The sequence below is a fragment of the Panulirus ornatus genome, chromosome 1 (assembly GCF_036320965.1).
Source record: "Panulirus ornatus isolate Po-2019 chromosome 1, ASM3632096v1, whole genome shotgun sequence".
In the NCBI taxonomy this organism is placed as follows: Eukaryota; Metazoa; Arthropoda; class Malacostraca; order Decapoda; family Palinuridae; genus Panulirus; species Panulirus ornatus.
Window position 1 is genome coordinate 605,430 of NC_092224.1, and position 20,971 is coordinate 626,400.

A 20,971-nucleotide genomic window follows, 5' to 3' on the forward strand; every position below is an offset into this window, starting at 1 on the left:
ATTATCTATCTAAAGAATCTAAATATCACCTAAATTCATCATCATTTCGAGTGCATGAGTATGGGTTAGATATCAGGCATGTTTCCTTCCATACCATGACTGTGTCGCCTCTAACATACCCAGCCCCACCCTGCGTGCAACCCTCCATAAAGAGCTACGCTCCTTATTTAGTCAGATATGCCTCTCGAGGCGGCCCAGTTCGCCTCAGATAAACAGGACTGACACCCAGCCATACCAGGTGCTAAATAAAAAGGAAGAGACCTGAGCTCAGGTAAAGGTGTACACACCAGTGAGAGTGACCCTGACTTGGGGAGGTTGGGGACTGCAGCTACCATCATCACCATGACACGACCCTGGCATCTTTCGCCCCTAGCTTCTCCAAGCGGCTTCCCTACAAGATCCTACAACTATAGGCACTTAGGTGTGGGTGATTGAGAGACTGGAGTGGTGAAGGGGGGAGGCCATATGTCACGCGTGGGTCACTATGTAACTGTACGTGATTCGTTGTCTGCCGCCCGCACAAGGAACTGTGCCGAGAAAGTGGGTCATCTGCGAGCAGCGTCGCCCGTCCACCGTTGCTCGCAGGGCTGCCACGAGCGCCCGGCCTTCACTTTTTCCCACCAACCACCTTTCAACTACTGTCAGCCACTCCAGCACTCCACTCCCTAACCCATCACCTCTTTTTACTGCGTGATAACTAGTGGTGCGTGAACGGTAAGGTGCGTGTGTTTATAACGAGAAGAGGAGAGCAAACATGCCAGCTATGTATAAGAAGGTTGTGGTGGCGAGGTGTGGGCCGTCCGTCGCCTTGCTGGCTGCTGCTGCTGCTGTTGCCTCCCGCACCCACTCGGCCCATCACCACACACACACACAAACACACACACTCTCTCCCTTGCACAACCTTACGCCTACACAAGAATCTCAGACGCTTTTCCTATATAATGACAATTTACGATTATTATCCGCGCCCCCAAACCTACTCGATTCACCGTTCCCGCCCCAGCACCACACACCTGGCAACTTTGTCATTAGGGAAATGGAACCTATACAAGGCCGTATGTTAAGCATCTCACTCTCACCCTATTCGTGCTCGATACAGTAAATGGGTTTCCGTCCACAGAATTAATATACAGATCTATTTTCACAGATCTGCTGCACTGGATTCCGCACAGTTTCCTCCAGTTCGAGAGGACTTCAATATTTTCCTCTATGGGTCGTCCAGTTTAGTGTTAGTAGCGAAGTATGTTCATGTGCTGTCTCGAGGTAACAGTATACACACCAGATCTTCACGCAGGTAATGATTCTGTCCAATTCCTGGGTGAGAAAAGTCTGGTACCATCAACAAGCATGCCACGTCTGCACCCGTCACTTGGTCCTCTCTTTGGACCAGGTTCTGTGTCCACCACGCACGGGGCTAGCCATGGCTGCAGCTCCTGGTCATGCTACCATCTCTTAGTCTTGCTCTCACAAACGGTAAAACGGGAAAACGAAAGCACTTCACAGCTCTTACATTGAGGTATATCGAGCCGTATGGGAGGAATGGGCTCCCCGCACAAGTTCCACGGGCCGATCAGCTGACTACTGACTGAAACAGCTGAGTGTCACAACACCACCACCTGATACGGCGCGCAGTTGCCAACTCGCAGTTTCTCTCCAATAGACATCAGACGGAAGTTGCCACCTCGCAATTTCTCTCCAGACTGCAGTTGTGGGTGGCACCCAGCCACTCCTCTCTGCCATACTGATAATGTTTGCCATATATATATATATATATATATATATATATATATATATATATATATATATATATATATATATATATATATATATATATATATATACACACACATATATACTATCTTTTGCTGTTGGAGTGTGTGTGTGTGTGTGTGTGCGTGTATGATGCATCTGTACGTACTCTGAGTTGAGTATATGCATGATAGGAGGAATGCATCACCGAGAGAAATTACATGGAGTTAAAGCGGTACTTGGTACTCTAACTTGAAAGTATGAAATCGATCGGAACATGAAAAACAATTATCGTTCTATATTTCCAAATATCTTCATCTTGAGATAATCTTAGAATAATGTGACTTGCTAAAACTTTTCCATTGTTCTCTCTCTCTCTCTCTCTCTCTCTCTCTCTCTCTCTCTCTCTCTCTCTCTCTCTCTCTCTCTCTCTCTCTCTCTCTCCTCATATATATATATATATATATATATATATATATATATATATATATATATATATATATATATATATATATATATATATATATATATATATAGGCCGGAACGCTACCCATTGTATTGTTCGAATCCTCCAAGCCCAGAGAGTCCAGTACGTGTTATATATATATATATATATATATATATATATATATATATATATATATATATATATATATATATATATATCTTTCCTCGTCAAATCTCTCTCTGCCGTCCTCCCTCCCTCTCTCTCAGCTGTTAACGTGCCATATAATTTGAAATAATGAACTAATCTGTCGAGTGCGCAGAGCTTGCATTACTCTGGCTGTCAAGTTCCCTTCTTTGGCCTTGGTTGTCTTTTCTCTTTGCTTAAGCCCACGCTTGAGCTGTTGCCGTTCACTCTACAGACACACAAACACCCTACCTCGTCCATAACACACATAACAACACGTAACTCACGCTACTCCTTAATCTGAGCTCAAGATTTGCCTGTGGTAGGCCATGGCTACGACCTCACCCTGCCTTTTGACAAGAATCTCTCTCTCTCTCTCTCTCTCTCTCTCTCTCTCTCTCTCTCTCTCTCTCTCTCTCTCTCTCTCTCTCTCTCTCTCTCTCTCTCAGCATCCGTTAAACAGGGCATATGCTACATAGTAATTGTTGCTATTGTGTTGGGAGAGATTTTTCGCCTGATAAAATATCCTCACATTACAGCCTACCACATTAATCATTTCTACCGGACGTCTGCCTCAGCGAAATACCCCCATTATATGTGCGGTAAATATTAAAATAATTAACAGGGGGGAACCGTGCGTAAAGAATACATAAAAAAAAAAACTTTCCGTACGGGTAGGGACGACGGGTACATCTGGCCATATGTAAAATGTTGCCATGATTGATGAAGGTTCGACCGATATTGTGGGGAGAAGTCGTACATGGTCTTTGTGGTGGCTGGTGGCTGGTGCGCCGACATTTTTGTTCGCCATGCAAGACACATACCGTCTGGGACGTCTTTGTTACCTGCCACACTTTCCCCTCTTCACACCCTCTTGGCCCACCACGAATCTTATGGATTTCTTTAAGACTGTGATTATAATAATCGCACATTTCTTAAAATGGAAGGTAACAACTTAATGTGAGGTTGATGTTGTGTATGGGTGTCGTGTTGATGTGCATTTATGTGTACAAATACACTGAAACCCCTGTATAGGAAGATGAAACTTGAGATATTACTATATCAAAAAGCCACCAGCTTCCATCACGTCTGCCATCAATAAGGGACGGCGAGAGCTGCTCGTCTGATGGCCACTGTGATGGTAGACTTGGGACTCCCACAACTTGGGACTTCATGCCACCAGCCACAGCCGACATGCTCTCAGGTTTACTTTCACTTTGGACTGCTAGGTTCTGCTAGAGAAAGTCCCCCCCTCACACCCTCGTACCTGTGCATGACTACCATTCATTACGTTTACTTAGACATATTTGTATGGAGAGTTAAAGTTGCCTTTTGTATTGTATTAATTTTTTTTTCCATGTCGCGACAGTATTGATACCAGCCACGTCGTGGACTGAATATACAAACGGCTTTTCCATTTAATGGATTAAGTACAATTCAATTCGCTATGATTTGTTTAACAGTTTCAGGAATCACCGGGAGAAAATCTAGATACATTTGACACACAACATATGTTACTTTAAGAAAGTGTATCATCCGAAAGGATAGAAAACGAATCTACATAACGTTAGAAAACGTATAGCATTTTAGGACATTCTATAGAATAAAAATTTCCTAGATATGAATGATAAGATATTTTATCAGGACAGTCGATGTAATTATCATTATCTGTTTACATAGTAACAAATTTTATACTTATATACGAAAGGAAATCGTAGTGTAATACGTATTTGACATGAATATATACGTAAAGAATGTTGCTCTCGCTCTGCTGCAGCGGGTGGTGGAGAGCCTTGAGGATCGCACTGTTGTGATGCAATAAACGTATCATGCATATACGAACGTAGGTGACCTAGATATTGCGCACATACATGTGCGCTGCTGACCTGATTTACAGCGAGGACGGTCCAGTGTTTACGCTGTGTCAAACAACTGTGTATCCAGGGTGATTAAAATGGTTGTTTCTGGGAATGCACACAACATTTGTTCGTTTTCTAGGTATTCGGGCTAGTAACAGATGCTTCCAGGTAGATGAAATTTTCGGAATTATAGATATAATGAAAGAGTGGCGTCATTAGTTTTTGAGGCCTATGATGGGTAACTCACTCCGCAAGAGAAATAGGTACGGTAGCGAGCTAGGTTAGTTTAGTATACTGGTTATGCAATGAGTTTGGTCCCTAGTGCGCCGCCGGACCCTCATCGAGCTGGGCCGTCTTGCTCTGTCTGTTGCATGTCCTTGGCCGCGTGAGCTACTGCACTTTGTAATCACTATTTGAATCGTGATTATAATCATGTTACCGACTTCAGGAATCGTGTGGAGTGTTCTACAGCGAAAACGTCTGTAACCTTATCAATATGTTGGATCATTCGCAAGCATATGTCTTTATGCTTGTTATACTTTTATAATCTTTGATTTGTGCATCTGTCCAAACGTTAAGAAATATCAAAATGAAAGTTTCTATTCAGTGTAGTTCTAATTTTATAAATGTACATTTAATTTTCGTTTACCAAATGGCGTCCTAGCTACGTATCTTCGTTGTATGTCAACTGACATATATTTCTTGTATCTCCCTTAATGATGTGATTATTACACGAAAGTGCACTTCGAACTTATCGTGTTTCATTTCCCCGTGGACTCATATATATATATATATATATATATATATATATATATATATATATATATATATATATATATATATCCCTGGGGATAGGGGAGAAAGAATACTTCCCACGGATTCCCTGCGTGTCGTAGAAGGCGACTAAGAGGGGAGGGAGCGGGGGGGGGGGGGGGGGGGGGGCTGGAAATTCTCCCCTCTCGTTTTTAATTTTCCAAAAGAAGGAACAGAGATTTCCTCAAAGGCTCACTCCTCTGTCCTTAACGCTACGTCGCTAACGCGGTAAATGGCGAATAGTATGATATATATATATATATATATATATATATATATATATATATATATATATATATATATATATATATATATATATATATATATATATATATTTCTTTTTCTTTCAAACTATTCGCCATTTCCCGCATTAGCGAGGTAGCGTTAAGAACAGAGGACTGGGCCTTTGGGGGAATATCCTCACCTGGCCCCCTTCTCTGTTCCTTCTTTTGGAAAAATTAAAAAAAATAGAGAGGGGAGGATTTCCAGCCTCCCGCTCCCTCCCCTTTTAGTCGCCTTCTACGACACGCAGGGAATACGTGGGAAGTATTCTTTCTCCCCTATCCCCAGGGATATATATATATATATATATATATATATATATATATATATATATATATATATATATATATATATATATATATATTTCTTCTTTCAAACTATTCGCCATTTCCCGCATTAGCGAGGTAGCGTTAAGAACAGAGGACTGAGCCTTTGAGGGACTACCCTCACCTGGCCCAATTCTCTGTTCCTTCTTTTGGAAAATTAAAAAAAAACGAGAGGGGAGGATTTCCAGCCCCCCGCTCCCTCCCCTTTTAGTCGCCTTCTACGACACGCAGGGAATACGTGGGAAGTATTCTTGCTCCCCTATCCCCAGGGATAATATATATATATATATATATATATATATATATATATATATATATATATATATATATATATATATATTACTTTAAATAGTTTTGGTAATATCTGGCAGTCCTTTAATATTTAGTAGATTTATCGTGTAAAAAAAAAATTATGTGCAATTCTTATCTATTGGCTCACTGATACAGGGGAAAAGTAAACTCGCGTTTGACTACACAAACTATTTTTTCTTTGCTCCTGACACAGCTTATGAGACATCAGGGGAAGCTTTAATGACCTTGATCAATAATCATATTGCGCACCATTAACAATCTGGTTTCCATTACCAGAAATAATCAGTATTCACAGGACCTTGTTGACACACTGACTACACAACATTAGTTACTACTTTCGGAGACATAGTCATGGGAGCTGACGTAATGAGAAACCTTTTTGTTATCACATCCTAGAAAATGATATTTCCACCAAGTGAGTTAAAAGATTACATACAGACACATCGGATAGACGCTACGTATAACGAATGGGATCACTGAGCACAACGGTACGGTTATTAAGGTTGGAGTGACCTTTGGACTAACCCTTGACCTGACCCTTGAGGGTTAGGTCAAGGGCAGGCCATCTTACCCATGGGCGTATCATCATGCTAAGGGAGGTATGGCTGGAGGCAGGTCGTCGGTGTGGCCAGCGGATGTGTTGAAATCACATATTTCAACTTCACTGAACAGTTCAACCTTCTCTAGATTTAGGTAAATTTAGATTGTTTCCTCGAATATTTCTTCTTAAAGGGTTTACAAACATTTGTTTTCAAAATATACCTGAACCGGAGCTATCTGGACCTAACTAATCCTTTTATTTAGATTAAGACGTTTAATTTAGACGTGATAAGATCCTTTTTATTCAGGTATATCGTTCTAGATATTATCACCAGCTTAAGTGATAGGGAACATAACCCCCGGCACCAGCATGTGTGCCTTCCAAAGCTGATGTTCGTGTAATATGTGCAAGGCTTCCATCACCCAGTGGCTGACAGGATAGGCTAGGATGGAATATGTTGTACGCTTCTCTCTGTATTGCCAGATGAGTATTGGTCGCAGCGGCTAAATTCCGTGTGTATTCTGTATATTTCGAGAAACGTTATGTAAGAAAAACATGATAGGTCTTTTTTTTTTTTTTTTTTTTTTTTTTTTTTTTTTTTTTTTTTTTTCCAATTTTCCAAAAGAAGGAACAGAGAATTGGGCCAGGTGAGGGTATTCCCTCAAAGGCCCAGTCCTCTGTTCTTAACGCTACCTCGCTAATGCGGGAAATGGCGAATAGTTTGAAAGAAAGATATATATATATATATATATATATATATATATATATATATATATATATCAGTGGAAGGTATTAAGAATATATGGTGTGGGAGGCAAGTTGTTAGAAGCAGTGAAAAGTTTTTATCGAGGATGTAAGGCATGTGTACGTGTAGGAAGAGAGGAAAGTGATTGGTTCTCAGTGAATGTAGGTTTGCGGCAGGGGTGTGTGATGTCTCCATGGTTGTTTAATTTGTTTATGGATGGGGTTGTTAGGGAGGTGAATGCAAGAGTTTTGGAAAGAGGGGCAAGTATGAAGTCTGTTGGGGATGAGAGAGCTTGGGAAGTGAGTCAGTTGTTGTTCGCTGATGATACAGCGCTGGTGGCTGATTCATGTGAGAAACTGCAGAAGCTGGTGACTGAGTTTGGTAAAGTGTGTGAAAGAAGAAAGTTAAGAGTAAATGTGAATAAGAGCAAGGTTATTAGGTACAGTAGGGTTGAGGGTCAAGTCAATTGGGAGGTGAGTTTGAATGGAGAAAAACTGGAGGAAGTGAAGTGTTTTAGATATCTGGGAGTGGATCTGGCAGCGGATGGAAACATGGAAGCGGAAGTGGATCATAGGGTGGGGGAGGGGGCGAAAATTCTGGGAGCCTTGAAGAATGTGTGGAAGTCGAGAACATTATCTCGGAAAGAAAAAATGGGTATGTTTGAAGGAATAGTGGTTCCAACAATGTTGTATGGTTGCGAGGCGTGGACTATGGATAGAGTTGTGCGCAGGAGGATGGATGTGCTGGAAATGAGATGTTTGAGGACAATGTGTGGTGTGAGGTGGTTTGATCGAGTAAGTAACGTAAGGATAAGAGAGATGTGTGGAAATAAAAAGAGCGTGGTTGAGAGAGCAGAAGAGGGTGTTTTGAAATGGTTTGGTCACATGGAGAGAATGAGTGAGGAAAGATTGACCAAGAGGATATATGTGTCGGAGGTGGAGGGAACGAGGAGAAGAGGGAGACCAAATTGGAGGTGGAAAGATGGAATGAAAAAGATTTTGTGTGATCGGGGCCTGAACATGCAGGAGGGTGAAAGGAGGGCAAGGAATAGAGTGAATTGGAGCGATGTGGTATACCGGGGTTGACGTGCTGTCAGTGGATTGAATCAAGGCATGTGAAGCGTCTGGGGTAAACCATGGAAGGCTGTGTAGGTATGTATATTTGCGTGTGTGGACGTATGTATATACATGTGTATGGGGGTGGGTTGGGCCATTTCTTTCGTCTGTTTCCTTGCGCTACCTCGCAAACGCGGGAGACAGCGACAAAGCAAAAAAAAAAAAAAAAATATATATATATATATATATATATATATATATATATATATATATATATATATATATATATATATATATATATATCTGGGGATAGGGGAGAAAGAAAACTTCCCACGTATTCCCTGCGTGTCGTAGAAGGCGACTAAAAGAGGAGGGAGCGGGGGGCTGGAAATCCTTCCCTCTCGTTTTTTTTTAATTTTCAAAAAGAAGGAACAGAGAAGGGGGTCAGGTGAGGATATTCCCTCAAAGGCCCAGTCCTCTGTTCTTAATGCTACCTTGCTAACGCGGGAAATGGCGAATAGTTTGAAAGAAAGAAAGAAATATATATATATATATTATCCCAGGGGATAGGGGATTAAGAATACTTCCCACGTATTCCCTGCGTGTCGTAGAAGGCGACTAAAAGGGGAGGAAGCGGGGGGCTGGAAATCCTCCCCTCTCGTTTTTTTTTTTTTTTATTTTCCAAAAGAAGGAACAGAGGGGGCCAGGTGAGGATATTCCAAAAAAGGCCCAGTCCTCTGTTCTTAACGCTACCTCGCTAACGCGGGAAATGGCGAATAGTTTATTATATATATATATATATATATATATATATATATATATATATATATATATATATATATATATATGTATGTATGACTGTATATATATGTATGTATATATATGTATGACTCATGGTGAGGTGCCTGAGGATTGGCGGAATGCGTGCATAGTGCCATTGTACAAAGGCAAAGGGGATAAGAGTGAGTGCTCAAATTACAGAGGTATAAGTTTGTTGAGTATTCCTGGTAAATTATATGGGAGGGTATTGATTGAGAGGGTGAAGGCATGTACAGAGCATCAGATTGGGGAAGAGCAGTGTGGTTTCAGAAGTGGTAGAGGATGTGTGGATCAGGTGTTTGCTTTGAAGAATGTATGTGAGAAATACTTAGAAAAGCAAATGGATTTGTATGTAGCATTTATGGATCTGGAGAAGGCATATGATAGAGTTGATAGAGATGCTCTGTGGAAGGTATTAAGAATATATGGTGTGGGAGGCAAGTTGTTAGAAGCAGTGAAAAGTTTTTATCGAGGATGTAAGGCATGTGTACGTGTAGGAAGAGAGGAAAGTGATTGGTTCTCAGTGAATGTAGGTTTGCGGCGGGGGTGTGTGATGTCTCCATGGTTGTTTAATTTGTTTATGGATGGGGTTGTTAGGGAGGTAAATGCAAGAGTCTTGGAAAGAGGGGCAAGTATGAAGTCTGTTGGGGATGAGAGAGCTTGGGAAGTGAGTCAGTTGTTGTTCGCTGATGATACAGCGCTGGTGGCGGATTCATGTGAGAAACTGCAGAAGCTGGTGACGGAGTTTGGTAAAGTGTGTGGAAGAAGAAAGTTAAGAGTAAATGTGAATAAGAGCAAGGTTATTAGGTACAGTAGGGTTGAGGGTCAAGTCAATTGGGAGGTGAGTTTGAATGGAGAAAAACTGGAGGAAGTGAAGTGTTTTAGATATCTGGGAGTGGATCTGTCAGCGGATGGAACCATGGAAGCGGAAGTGGATCATAGGGTGGGGGAGGGGGCGAAAATTTTGGGAGCCTTGAAAAATGTGTGGAAGTCGAGAACATTATCCCGGAAAGCAAAAATGGGTATGTTTGAAGGAATAGTAGTTCCAACAATGTTGTATGGTTGCGAGGCGTGGGCTATGGATAGAGTTGTGCGCAGGAGGATGGATGTGCTGGAAATGAGATGTTTGAGGACAATGTGTGGTGTGAGGTGGTTTGATCGAGTAAGTAACGTAAGGGTAAGAGAGATGTGTGGAAATAAAAAGAGCGTGGTTGAGAGAGCAGAAGAGGGTGTTTTGAAATGGTTTGGGCACATGGAGAGAATGAGTGAGGAAAGATTGACCAAGAGGATATATGTGTCGGAGGTGGAGGGAACGAGGAGAAGAGGGAGACCAAATTGGAGGTGGAAAGATGGAGTGAAAAGGATTTTGTGTGATCGGGGCCTGGACATGCAGGAGGGTGAAAGGAGGGCAAGGAATAGAGTGAATTGGAGCGATGTGGTATACAGGGGTTGACGTGCTGTCAGTGGATTGAGTCGGGGCATGTGAAGCGTCCGGGGTAAACCAAGGAAAGCTGTGTAGGTATGTATATTTGCGTGTGTGGACGTGTGTATGTACATGTGTATGGGGGGGGGTTGGGCCATTTCTTTCGTCTGTTTCCTTGCGCTACCTCGCAAACGCGGGAGACAGCGACAAAGTATAAAAAAAAAAAAAGAAAAAAAAAAAAAAAATATATATATATATATATATATATATATATATATATATATATATATATATATATATATATATATATATATATATATATATACACACACACACACACATAAATGCACATACGCGCACATATACATACAGAAACACATACATATAAATACACATACATACATATATACACATGTACATTTTCATACTTGCTTGCCTTCATCCATTCCTGCCGCTACCCTGCCCCACGGGAAACAGCGCCGTCGCCAGGAAAACAGACAAAAAAGGCCATATTCGTTCACACTCAGTCTCTAGCTGTCTTGTTTAACGCACCGAAACCACAGCACCCTATCCACATCCAGGCCCCATAGACCTTTCCATGGTTTACCCCAGACGTTTCACATGCCCTGGTTCAGTCCATTGACAGCACGTCGACCCCGGTATATCACATCGCACCAATTCACTCTATTCTTTGCATGCTTCTCACCATTCTGTATGTTTAGGCCCCGATGCTATGTCCACTCCTAGATATCAAACAAACACTTCACTTCCTCCAATTTTTCTCCACTCAAACTTACATCCCAAGTAACCTGTCCCTCAACCCTGCTGAACCTAATAACCTTGCTCTTATTCACATTTACTCTCTACTTTCTCCTTTCACATACTTTCCCAACCTCGGTCACCAACTTTTGCAGTTTCTCATTAGCATCAGCCACTGGAGCTGTATCATCAGCGAACAACTAACTCACTTCCCATGCTCTCTCATCAACAACAGACTGCATATGTCCATGACTGCCCATGTCTCCATAACTCTTGCATTTACCTCCCTAACCACCCCATCCATAAACTGATTAAACAACCATGGGGACATCATACACCCCTGCCGCATACCGACATTCATTGGGAACCAATCAATCTCCTCTCTTCGTACTCGTACATATGCCTTACATCCTTGGTAAAAGCTTTTCGCTGCTTCTAGCAACTTACCTCCCACACCATATACTCTTAAGACCTTCCTCAGGGCATCTCTATCAACCCTATCATATGCCTTTTCAGATCCATAAATACAAATCCATATGCTTTTTCCAGTACATCTCACATACATACATCCTCTACCACTTCTGAAAGAACACTGCTTTTTCCCAATCTGACGCTCTGTACATGCCTTCACCCTCTCAGTCAATACCCTCCCATACAGTTTCCCAGAAATAATCAACATACTTATGGCTATGTAGTTGGAACACTCACCTTTATCCCCTTTGCCTTTGCACAGTGGCATTATGCTTGCATTCCGCCAATCCTCAGGCATTGCACAATGGTATAAATATATGAACTTGTAGACCACGAGACAAATTCAAAGCATGAAAATTTGCTGAAGCGCTTTAATGTTTATCACCAAATTTTCAGGAGCAAATAGTAACAAATCACAGATGACGGAAAACATGGACACCAGTAGATGTTAACTTGATCACATCTTACACGGTACTGAAGCAGGCAGTGAGGGTAGAATGTGAACCCCTGTGAGGGCAGGACACTCAGGTAACAGAAGTGACCCTATTACTCAGGTCACTACGGCTGTGTCAGGTCATCAACCCTCTTGCACGAGTCACTGTGAATTATATGTAAGATGACGTTGTCTGAACCAAATAAGCCTATACTAACATTCATATTCCCGCTATCAGTCAGCTGTATAAGAACAGATTCAAGTAAATTTCTCTTGATAACACTTTTACACTTTATGATTGAAGTAGCCCTGGACCAGTCAGTAAGATGTGAGTCTTCATTCATGTGAGTGAACACAGCACTAGATCAACGTTGACCAATGAGTACAGAGTATTTACGTTGACGTACACGAGATTTTGTCTTAACCTGTCTGTCCCAAGTAAAACGTACTACATGTTTTGCCAGGAATTATGTAAACTATACTGTTGTAATTACTTGGGTTGTTTTTAATCAAATTTTCCTCAGTGTTCTCATACGAGAAAACTAATCTTTAAATCAAATATCCTAAGCAGTGGAATGATAGGTTCAAAAGGTTTGTGATAGGATAAACACACAATATTACTGGAAGACCTTCTATCATGTGTCACAGTATTATAATAAGTCTTTCCAGCCTTGGTCTTACATTTGTCCAGTACGTGGGAAGGATTACAAAGTTTCTTACCGATAGCATCAATATTACTAACTAAATTCCTCGTCCAGAAATTCTGGGCTGACAATTCGTAAAATTCTCAAATACTTGGAAGAAAATATGGACTGTATGGTAATAAATCTATGACCTGAGTGAAAGTGAACGTAGGACATAGTATTAGTTGACTCTCTGTGGATGTTATCTTTAAAACAGTACTCTTCCCTGTGAATCAACCAACACATCCTGGAATGGTAATTTCCCATCATCTTCAGTCTCCACGGTATATTTAAAAGAGAGACGGCACGAGAGACGGCACGAAATTATTTCATTTACTTAGGAGAACATTTACATTCAAGTGAGAGTACCATATACATACATCGTAAACATACCTATACCATGGTACTACAGTGTGGGTTATAGGTCAAAATTTTTTTTTCAGATAACTCCATATACAAATTTGACAATAGAGGAAACAAGGGGTTTCCCATAGCTATGCCAAAAGTCTTCTGATAATACTCAATATTGAAAATAAATTTACAGTTATTAAAGCAAAATCTTACAAGTTTTACAGTGACATGTGATGGAAATTCTAGTTCGTGGTCCTGGAGTTCTTCCGAAAGATAATCAAGAATATCATCAGTGTGGACTTTGGTGAACAATGAGCAAACATTATAACTTACAAGCTTTGCCTCTGGCTGAACAGGTACATTATTGAGCGTGTTCACAAGATCACACGAGTAAACAATGTGAGCGCGTGATATGCTCCCTAGAAGTGGAGACAGGATTTTAACTCGCCATTTAGATAACTTGTAAGTGGCAGATCCTACTGGACTTATGATTGGTCTCATTGGGTCATTAGGTTTGTGGGTCTTGACTAATCCACACATGTGTGGTGAAGGAGGAGCCATGGTAATATAGGGATTAGGCAGATCTTTTCTCTCTTTCAAAACCACTTCGGGAGTATTATTAAACACTTTAATGACTTCATCTTTATGAGAATACTGTAAGGAAAATGATTAAGAACAACTCAAATAATGAGAACGGTATACTTTACAGAATTCCTGGCAAAACATGTAGTACGTTTTACTTGGGACAGACAGGTTAAGACTTAAAATCTCGTGTACGTCAACATAGATACTCTGTACTCACTGGTCAACGTTGATCTAGTGCTGTGTTCACTCACATGAATGAAGACTCACATCTTACTGACTGGTCCAGAGCTACTTCAATTATAAAGTGTAAAAGTGTTATCAAGAGAAATTTACTTGAATCTGTTCTTATACAGTTGACTGATGGCGGGAATATGAATGTTAGTATAGGGTTAATTGGTTCAGACGACGTTATTCTACATATAATTCCTAGTGACTCGTGCAAGAGGGTTGATGACCTGACACAGCCGTAGTGACCTAAGCAATAGGGTCAGGTTTGTTACCTGAGTGTCCTGACCTCACAGGGGTTCCCATTCTACCCTCACTGCACTCCATCATTATCGGTAAATCATTGTGATATATTTAACCAAGGAAAGAAACATTTTGATAATTAACAAAGGAGAGAAAATTATGATAATTAATCAAGGAAAGAAACAAACAAGTCATTTCGAGGCTCCTTGTGATAATGGAAGACACCAGAGGCAAAGATTAGTGTGATAAGAAACGCTATCACACAGCTTAATAAGAAATTGTAAAATTCATACGTAAATAAGAAGGCGCAAATGGTGTCAGTCATGGACTTCAAGCGACGTGTTTGTGAAGTCTGTTCTTAAACGTATCCATGGTCTTGCTCTCACTCAGCCTTTGACAACCATTCCTTAAGTTGATAGTCCTCTTGATGAAGAAGTTTGTTTGCCACACTCAAAGTAAAAAAAAAATATCTGGCCATGAGTTTGTTTGTATCACAACGAGTGAAACCAGACAAATCTATTCTTAAATAGCTGTTTACATCAGTATTTATGAAAAGCCACTGATTGTGTTGATTATCTTTTCTAAGCTAAGTAAGTTTCTCGACCCGGCTGTCGTAGGATTTGATCAGTGTAATCAACTTGGTTGCTCGCCGATATACCATATCTCTATATTTTTGCAAGTAGGGTGACCAAAACTGAACACACACACACACACACACACACACACACACACACACACACACACACACACACACTATTCCAAGTGGGGACCCGCCAGTGAATGGTAAAGAGCGAGAATTCGTTTCACAGAATCAAATTTGAATGTCATTATGAAGCCTGACATTTTGATTGCCTTTTTTTCTTCAGTTTTCATGGCTTTAGGTTATTGGAAGTGGTTACGTCTGCCTTCATTTTCCCCGTGTGAAGATCAACAGAATTCATACTGTAGCTTGCCATCTTTTCACTCCCGATGTATCAAACATAATACTGTTCAGTATTAGAATTAATTTCGCACCTGTGATCCCAATCTATGAGTTTGTGAGCGCGCCGCTGATCCCAACAGAGGATCGTCTACTTACAGCGCAGCCCATTGTCCGTGTCATTAATTTATACGAGAAAGAAAACTGTTCTCACGACTGATATTTGAGGCATATCACTATTTTGTATGTTAGCTGAGACTACAAGGGCAACGGAATGCCCTGATGAATCCCATTTCATTAACGCTATATATATATATATATATATATATATATATATATATATATATATATATATATATATATATATATATATATTCATTTTTATTTTTTTTTTATTCATTATACTTTGTCGCTGTCTCCCGCGTTAGCGAGGTAGCGCAAGGAAACAGACGAGAAAGAATGGCTCAACCCATCCACATACACATGTATATACATACGCGTCCACACACGCACATATACATACCTATACATCTCAACGTATACATATATATACACACACAGACATATACATATATACACATGTACATAATTCATATATATATATATATATATATATATATATATATATATATATATATATATATGTATATATGTATATATGTATATATGTATATATATATATATATATATATATATATATATATATATATATATATATATATATATATATATATATATATATAATCTTTCATACTATTCGCCATTTCCCGCTTAGCGAGGTATCGTTAATAACAGAGGACTGGGCCTTTGAGGGAATATCCTCACCTGGCCCCCTTCTTTGTTCCTTCTTTTGGAAAATAAAATAAAAAAGAGGGGGAGGATTTCCGGCCCCCCGCTCCCTCCCCTTTTAGTCGCCTTCTACAACACGCAGGGAATACGTGGGAAGTATCTTTTCTTCCCTATCCCCAGGGATATATATATATATATATATATATATATATATATATATATATATATATATATATATATATATATATATATATATATATACCGTAAGCTAAGCCAGGTACCCATTTTATCAACCAAATCCTAAGGGAGGATGAACAGCTTGGTTGACTGTGGACAGACTGCAGCGTCCAGTATTGGAACCTAATGTGCTCGACCCCGGGCTGTCCGTGAATGCGTCACAGTCAGCCACGCTAACCGCCACACCACGGAAGCCAGGGAAACCTATTATGTATGTACATTTGGAGGTATGGTCGTAAACCAATACTCTCTCTTTACTATTAGTTTGCCAGCTTGAAGGCCATAGTAGTACAACCCCCGTCCATACCGTGTGACTTACGCTTATGATATTTACTGTGGGACTTTATCGACTGCTTTCTGAAATTCTAAATACATGACCTAATGCATGTTGATTATATCGTACAAGAAATGGAGTAGTTATGTGATGACAGGAGCAACTTTTGTCGAAAACCATGGCGAGCAGTGTCGATTCAGTGGTGATCCACCAAGTGATGTCTAATCCTTTCTTCACTGATGGTTTGCATGAGTTTACCAACTACAGACGTCAAGCTGATTGGTCGATATATTCCGGCCAGGGGCTTGGTACACATTTGGTTGATATTGGTGTTATAATGGCACTCCTCCAGTCGTCAGAGTAAGCTGAAAAACGTAGTGAAGGAATTAACTGTCTTACTGTTCTTTTCTTTCACTGTTCTCAGAAATAATCTACCAGAGCCACCAGTTTTATTCCTTACATTCCATTCACTGTTGTTATCACGAGCATGTATGCCAGGACGTTGCACAATGTTCTCCTCTGCCAGCTGGGAAAGTGGATCTGGAACATAATGTGTCTCTCCAGTGGTAAGGTGAAAAAGTCATTCAGATTTTTACATGGCTTCATGGCTTCATTGTCTAGGACGATGTCACGGGTTTCCGTAATTAGTGGACTAATTGACTGGGTACCAAAGCTTATGGTTCTAATACGGTATAACTATAAAACTCGTTATGTTTTGTTACTTTACAATACAATGTAAGTTATCTGGGTTTCAGTGCGTAACATTATGATGTTCGTTAATGTTATTTTTGAGTTTATTGTGTGTTGTTTTTTGGATAGCTGGCAGTTGTTTATATCCCCATTTTGGCTTAATTTTGGAACACGAGCTTGTGTTAGGCACTGACCATATGTTCCTTCTGCTGCTTTGAATATCGTACTGAAGCTTTCCCAACTTGTGTCCAGATCGTTTTCATTGATTATGTCGACCTAGCTTATCCCGTCACCATCAGTGGGATCATTAAAATGTCCACGTCGGAGATCTGCTATTTTCTCATGACGGTCATCTTGATCCACATTACAAGCAACATTAAAAGTTACGTCAGAAGTGATGTGTTGGTGCTCACTCTTCACAAACTTTTCCCCACTCAACGTTACAGAAGAGATCCTCATTTGTAGCCAGATATTAATCCAGTATCTTCACCTCATGAGTTACTTTCGGTTAAAATCCCCCGTTACATTACGTGCTCATTAATAAATTCTCATAACTGGCTAGAAAGACTTTCAGTCTCCCTCTAGCATCTGTGCAAGAGGCTTGTAACCTGGTCTCAATGTTATTATCTTAAGAAGCTTGCCTTTAATATCTACAAGAAAATGGAGTCGATAAAACCAGCAACCACAAAATGTGAATGATTATCTTTACGTAAGAGCAAAACACCACTGCTTACTGTCTTACTCTGTTGCTGTTGGACAGATGTCTTAGAAACGTGATTTAAATCTAATCAAGATTTTTAGACACCAGCTGCATAACTCTCTTCAAATAGACTTGTCTGGAACTATGAAAAATTGTTTTGTATATTGCCTACATTAGTAGATAAGATTCTTGTAAATTCTTCAGATTTGTTGTGAGAAATATAACATCACTGTTCTCATCATTATCAGTGATTACAATAGTAATCTGTAGTAAGCTTTGGCAGAATATTTACAACAGGACTGGTATATATAACAGAAGTGGTATCTGTATTATTATACAGTGGTAAATATTTATAACAGGAGTGGTATCTGTATTATTATACAGTGGTAAATATTTATAACAGGAGTGGTATCTGTATTATTATACAGTGGTAAATATTTATAACAGGAGTGGTATCTGTATTATTATACAGTGGTAAATATTTATAACAGGAGTGGTATCTGTATAATTATACAGTGGTAGAATATCTATAACAGTAATGGCATCAAGATTACATTAAGTTATACTAGCAGCATCAGTGATAATAGGAGCAAGATAGTTGTACACATACATTTTTAAGGAACAGTCTTAGTAGTGTTCGAAGTTGTGGTAATATGTAGTGGTGATGATGATGATGATCATGGTACAGAATTACTGAGAGTCTTGTGTCAGTGTTACAGTGAAATGGTTCATATTACTGCTCCCGATGTGGTGGTATCTGTCTGTATGTTCACAAGTTATGTCCAGTGTCGTCAGTGTATCACCTACACTGTACGTAGGTGTGACATGATAACTCTGGGCACGGGGGCAGCGTTCATACAGTTTTCATACGTAGTGTTGTTTTAGTTCATGGAATCCTGTGTCCTCTCTCTACCCCGCCTCCCCTCCAACCTCCCTGACGAATTAATTCTTAGGTGAAATTCGCCGTGAGGATTGGGTCATGTGTCCTAGTTTACTAAATCACTTGAACATTGGTACAGTACACTCTTCAGCAGGTGGTATAATAATAATAATAATAATAATAATAATAATAATAATAATAATAATAATAATAATAATGATAATGATGATGATATCGCTGGACTAGGGGAGAAAGAATTCTACCTCAGTATTCCCTGCGTGTCGCAGAGGCCCCCCCTTCCCTTCCCTTATATTTCAATTTCTAAAAGAAGGAAAGAGTCAAGAGGGGAATGCTCGTCCTCCTCGAAGGCTGAAGCAGGGGATGTCTAAATGTGTATGGAATTAACCGAGATGAGAAGAGAGGAGAGATCGGTAGTATGCTTGGGGAGAGAAACCTGGATGTTCTGGCTCTGAGTGAAACAAAACTCAAATGTAAAGGTGAAAAATGGTTTGGGAATGTCTTAATGATAGTTAGGGGTTGGTGAGAGGGCAAGAGCTAATGATAAAGTTAGGGGTTGGTGAGAGGGCAAGAGCTAATGATAAAGTTAGGGGTTGGTGAGAGGGCAAGAGCTAATGATAAAGTTACACTATTGATCAAGCAGTTGTGGGAATGTGTGAAAGTGGGTAGGGAGAGCAGGATGATTATTGATGCATATGCACTTGGCCGTGTGAAGAAAGATCGTGAAAGGCAAGTGTTTTCGGAGCAGCTGAGTGAGTATGTCAGCTAAAGATCGAATATTAGTGATGGGTGATTTTGATGCAAGAATAAGTATTGTAGCATGTGGTATTTATTAAAGTGAATAGGAATGATGAACGGCTTGTGTAAAGTGTGACAAGGAATACCAAGTTTAAAAAGAGGGACATACATAAGTATACGTGGGTGAGTAGGAAGATGATAAAAGGGCATTATTGGTTTACACACTAACTGATAGGCGTGTAAAACAGACTCGTGGATATAAGTGTGTTTAGAGGGGCAGCTTGTCCATCACCTGATGATGGCAAGGGTGAAGATTTTTTTTTTTTTTTTTTTGGAAAAGAGGAAACAATGAGTTAGAAGAGGGTGGTATAAGTAAGTGAGCTTGAAAAAGGGATGTGTGTGTAAAGAAATACCATGAGAGATTGGGTAAAGAACTGCAAAACGTGAGTAAACGAAGGTGGGGAGTGGGTGGGGAATGGGAAATATTTAGGGAAGCAATGCTTGCATGTTCAAGAGAAGTATGTAGCAGGTGAGAAAGGGTAGTGAGAGATGGGATGACGAAGTAAAGTTGTGAAAATGCTTGGGAAGCAGATTAACAGTGAAAAAAAATCTAGGAAGCAAATGGAAACAGTGAAAGGCGCAAATGCGGAAGTGATAACACGTAGAGGTGAGACGAGGAGGGAGTTTTGAAGGATTGTTGTTATGTGTTTGATGATACGGGGGCAGATGTAGGGTGTTTGGGTCGGGGTGGTGTGCCAAGTGAGAGAGTCATGGAAAAAGGTTTGGTGAAGAGACGAGAGGTTGTGAAAGCCTTATGTAAGATGAAATGTGGCAAGGCGACTGTAGTAGACGGTATTGTGGTTGAATTTCGAAAGAAAGAAGGTGACAGTGTTAGTTAAGATTTTCAATGTATGTATGGATAGTATCATTGTATAAGGGCAAGGAGGTCAAAGGTGAGTGTTCGAAATATTGGGTATGAATTTGTTGCGTGTATGGGAGAGTCCTGGGCGAGAAGTTGAAGGCATGTATAGAGCATCAGATTGGGGAGGAAAATGTGGTTTCAGGAGAGGTAGGGGATGTGTGGATTAGGTGTTTCTTTTGAAGAATGTGTGTAAGGAACACTTTAGAGGAAAAGAAGGATTTGTATGTGACGTTCATGGATCTGGAGAAAGCATATGCTATGCTCAGTAGAGATGCCTTGTGGAAGGTCTTGCGGATATCTGGTGTGGGAGGTAAACTTCTGGAAGCAGCGAGATATCATCAAGAGTGTAAGGCGTGTGTACGAGTAGGAGAAGAGAGGAATGAGTGGTTCCAGGTGAAGGCTGGTATGCGGCAGGTGTGTGTGATGCCACTAAGGCTGATTTATTTATGGAAGGGATGGTATGGGAGGTAAATGAAAAGTTCTAGGGTAGAAGGGCGAG

The 20,971-nt window shown here is 40.3% G+C and overlaps 1 protein-coding gene across 2 annotated transcripts in view; it reads right to left on the reverse strand.

Moving 5' to 3' along the window:
• Window positions 1-20,971, reverse strand: part of LOC139753343 (ribosomal protein S6 kinase alpha-5-like) — a 258,307-nt gene that overhangs the window by 116,707 nt on the left and 120,629 nt on the right. The window contains exon 1 of one of the 2 annotated variants that reach the window (XM_071669738.1): window positions 1,511-1,640. The exons of the other annotated variant lie outside the window; for it this stretch is intronic. The gene's annotated coding sequence lies outside the window, so the exon portion shown is untranslated. Of the gene's footprint in view, window positions 1-1,510; window positions 1,641-20,971 lie in introns of those variants that run through there. 2 annotated transcript variants of the gene reach the window in all.